The following is a 5,000-nucleotide window of genomic DNA, read 5'->3' as shown; positions in this document are numbered from 1 at the left end:
AGAGGACCTAATCTGGGAAGATCGTGAAGCAAAGAAAAAACTAAAGGAAGTTATGAAGGAGGCGTTTGAGTGAAACAAAATACCTAGTTTTCCAACCAAGACAAAAAGTTAATTCTCACTTACACCCTCCTCTAAAAATTGCCGACCAATATCTTGAGCAGTCGTACAACATTAAATATTTAGGATGAGTTATTAATTGCTTTTTGTCTTGGCATGATCACATTGACCATATTAGTAGTAAAATCAGCAAAAGTGTAAATATCATCGCAAAACTGAAACGACATGTAACAAAGCAGTCTTTGATAAGTATCTACTACGCACTTGTCAACCCCTATTTAAACTATGGCTGCATTCTGTGGGGTTATGATTACGAAGCTCCAGCATCACAATTGGTAAAGCTGCAAAACTAAGCTGTAAAAGTTTTAATAAAGTTCCACTTCAAGATCATATTACGCCTCATTATGTAAATCTTGGACTAATTAAGCTCCCTGACATAGTTAAGCTAAATACCTGCCAACTGATTTATGATCACTTACATGTAGTAGATAAAAAGCCATCTAATTTCACATTGGCCTTAGTATCTGAGCAATATAATTATGATACAAGAAGTGCATCCCTGCAACACCTAAATCCTAGTAGCTTTAGAATAAATATAAGAATATTCTGCCAACACTGATAGGTTTTTATTATTGGAGTGACATTCCCTTATCTATACGTGAAAAGACAACTAAAAAATCGTTCAATAGAGCACTTTTCAACTATTATTTTGCTCAGTATTAATCATCGTCACGCCGACTCTCTCTCTATATGTTATCATATATATCTTATATATATAGGGAGGGAGTCTGTAAATCGATTTTCTCCTGGAACAGTGGTTCACTCTCGACAAAACAGGCTTGACTTCGACGAAACAGGCTTGTCAGGAAATGTAGTTGCGTTCTTTTTTCCTCTTAAAATATATATATATTACAAGCATCCAACAAATTGTTTAAAAAAACTCTCTCGGTAAACTTATACTTGAACACAAGAGAAAAGACAGGTTTTAAACAACAACACCTATATTTCGGTGGCAAACAGCTACTTTCATCAGGGTGTATGGCCGTTACACCCTCAAGCGTTCTTATGTGATAATAATACAAAAGTGAGGTAACAAATCACGCACGCGCGAAATAATGAGAACATATGTGTTCGTACATGATATAATAAGCTGCAAAAAATGGCTACCAAATCCGACCCTTGCGACAATTCTGGCTATAGAAAAAGTCATTCTCGTTACGACCCAATGGTCGGATGGTTTGAAGTGTATAAGCCCACTGGCCTTCCTTTCCGAAAAGATCACTAGTATTAGATACTTTATCTATCAACTGAATAGACATATCATCCAGCCTGCAATGTCCCTGTGACCATAAATGCCTGTAGATTAAGTCATCTACGCCTCTGTTTCCCGATGCAAGACGCGAGTGTCTTCTCATACTACTCTTGTGGTTTTTAAACCTAAGCCTAAATTTAGTTGTTGTCGACCCTACATATTGTTTACCGCAACTTTTACATGAAATGAGATATACGACATTACTGCTGTTACAATCCAAATTATAATGGATGTCGTACGTTTTACCAGTAACATTACTTGTAAAATTGTTTCCAAATTTCAGAAAACTTTCATCCTTGCATATCTGGCATACCGACTGTGACATTATCATATAATCAGTTACACATTTATCACATAGTTATTATTGCCCTTATGTAATTTGAACCCTGACGGGTGCCAATCGGTTATCAACTAGTCGAGTAAAAGAGACACACGCACAAGTGCTGCATAAAGTCTCCCTCGAGACCATACCTCAAAGAACGATACATGGTGTCAGAAGTGGGAAAAACTTTTGTATGAAGTCTCACGCAAGAAAGAAAGAACTGTGTGTAGCATGGAACAAAACATGCAAAGATTGTGGTACTCTAAATCACTTCTCGGGTTCCTCGGTGTGCCCAGGAAGGCAAACTAAAGCCGCTGTACATGAAGTCGACGAACTGTCCGTAGATTCGGATGATGATTATCTCCTTTATATCGAGTCAGTACACGCAATCAGTGAAGATAATTGCCCGCATAAGATCTTTGCGTCAATGCGCCCTAAATCACTATGTTAGGTTCCAACTCGACTGGGGTGCAATGGTCGACATTTTACCTGTCAATGAATACAAGCAAATTGCTAACAATCCAGCCCTTGACAGGCTAAACAACACGACTAAAACGCTACAAATGTTCAACAAAACCACCTTGAAAGCATTAGGAACTGCTAGCTTTGAAACTGTCAATCCAAAGAATGGCGAACGCCTAACCCTGGAATTTGCAGTTGTGAAAGAGGGCCATATGCCCATATTAGGCGCACAAGCAATGCAACAGTTCCAGCTCGTCACTGTCAACACCGCCAACATAATGTCGGTTGATAGCCCTCTTGTACACCGTGACATCATAAATGAGTTTCAAGATGTTTTGGAAGGAGACGGACAGCTCCAAGAAAAACTCCACTTAGAAGTAGACAAGTCAGTCCCTCCAGTAGTCCTGCCTGTACGCAAAGTCCTGTTCGCTCTTAAAGAAACACTAAAGGAAGAACTACACCGACTTGTAAAGAAAGGCACTAGTCCCTGCAGATGTACCTACGGATTGGGTATCCTCTATGGTAGTCGCTAGAAGACGAAATGGCAAGATATTTCTCTGTATCGACCCGAAGACCCTTAACAAAGCCCTCAAGAGAAACCGCTACCCTGTACCTCTGCTCAATGACCTCCTTGCTCAACTAACCAATGCGAAGGTGTTCTCTGTGGTTGATGCCAAGAACGGCTTCTGGCATGTACAACTCGATGACGAAAGCAGTATGCTGACCACCTTTGGGACCCCCTGGGGCCGGCATCGCTGGGCCCGGATGCCATTTGGAATTTCTCCAGCGCCGGAAGAGTTCCAAAGAAGACTTGACAACGCCTTTCAAGGTCTTAAGGGTGTCATGCCGATCTTTGACGACACCCTGGTCTACGGTTTCGGGAATACCGAAAGGGAAGCAATGGACGACCATGACAGAAAGCTCAAAGCCCTACTGCAACGATGCTGCAACAAAGACATAAGACTTAACAAGGAAAAGCTAAAGCTTCGTCGTAAAGTAGTCCAATTTATGGCCCACATCATCTCGGCCGACAGCTTGAAACCAGATCCAGCCAAGATCCAAGGGATCAACGAAATGCCACCACCAACCTGCAAACAAGACCTTAAGAGGTTGCTTGGAATACTTAACTATTTACAACGTTTTGCGTCAAACTTGTCAGAACTGACAGCCCCACTCAGAGACCTTCTCAAGGAAGATCTGATTTTCCAATGGGACGCTGCACATGAACAAAGTTTAACTGCCATTAAGAAAATGATCTCTGAGGCCCCCGTCCTCAAGTTCTTTGATCCTAAAGCGAGTGTTGAGATCCAGTGCCACGCATCAGACAGAGGTCTAGGTGCATGTCTCCTGCAGGATGGCAGAGAGGGAATCACACTACGCTCAAATTGAAAAAGAAATGCTAGCCACCGTGTTTGTGGTCGAAAGATTCAAGCAGTGCGTCTACTGCCAACAAGTCAAGGTCCAAACTGACTACAAACCCCTCGAGAGCACATTCAAGAGAAGATTGATTAGTGCCCCTGCAACGCATGCTGTTAAGACTACAGAAGTTTGACCTGGATGTTACCTACAAGAAAGGTACTGAAATGGTTCTGGCCGACACACTAAGCAGAGCTTATAGAGTGCCCTCTGAAACAGAAATGACATCTTCTAAAACGCTGAGAGGTGAAACCAAAAGAGACATCGAAGTCATCCACATGGCACAATATCTGCCTATCTCAGAAACTATGCAAACTCAGATGCAAGCAGAAACAGAAGCAGACTCCATCCTGTGAGAGCTGAAGGCAGCCATCCGACAAGGCTGGCCTCCGCAGAAATCGGAAGTTGCAGTATGCATCCATGACTCCTTCCCATTTAGAGACCAGCTCACCTTACAAAACGGTCTCATTTTTGAAGGACAAAACCTTGTTGTCCCCACCACTCTGAGAGACAGCATGTTGGTGAAACTCCACTCAAGTCACATAGGCATCCAAGAGATGTTTACGAAGAGCCAGAGAGGTCATTTACTGGCCTGGCATGAACAAAGATGTAGAAGACTATATAGCCCAATGCGAAACCTGTAACAATTACCAACGAGAACAAGGCAAAGAACCTATGATCAGCCATTTGATCCCGTCGTGCCCTTGGGAGAAGGTGGCAATGGACTTCTTCCAACTTGAAAACAGAGATTTCCTTGTCACGGTAGACTACTACTCTAATTACTTTGAAATTGACAAGCTATCATCCAAAACGGGAAAGGAAGTTATTGGTAAAGTCAAAGCTCACTCCGCAAGACATGGGATCCCTGATCAAGTCATCTCAGACAACGGTCCACCATTTTCATCTGCCGAGTTCCAAGCGTTTGCACGCGCTTACTCATTTGATCGCGTGACAAGCTCACCTGCCTACCCACGGTAAGGCGGAGAATGCCGTAAACACCACAGAAAAGCTGATGAGGAAAGCCCTTGAAACCCGTAGTGATCCTTACCTGGCACTTCTTGATTGGCGGAACACGCCATCAGAATCCATCAAGGCATCACCAGCTCAGAAGATCTTTGGACGTCGAAGCAAAACCCTCTTCCCAACATCAACACAGCTGCTCAAGCCCAAGATACCTGACAACATCGAGCAGAAACTCAAAGAGCAGAAAGCCAAACAGACCTTTTACTACAACCGTGGTACCAAAGAATTGCAAGGACCCCATCCAGGTGACACAGTGCGCATTGCGCCACCCAAGAGTCTAGGCAACAGAAAGGCTTGGACAAAAGCAGAAGTTGAAAGACAAGTTGACATACGATTGTACGAAGTACGTACAGAAGATGGGAGAGTATTCCACAGAAACCGGCAACAACTTCGGCTGACTAAAGCAGC

The sequence above is a fragment of the Montipora foliosa genome, chromosome 11, assembly GCF_036669935.1.
Source record: "Montipora foliosa isolate CH-2021 chromosome 11, ASM3666993v2, whole genome shotgun sequence".
In the NCBI taxonomy this organism is placed as follows: domain Eukaryota; kingdom Metazoa; phylum Cnidaria; class Anthozoa; order Scleractinia; family Acroporidae; genus Montipora; species Montipora foliosa.
The sequence above is the reverse complement of the archived record's forward strand: the minus strand, read 5'-3'. Positions refer to the sequence as shown.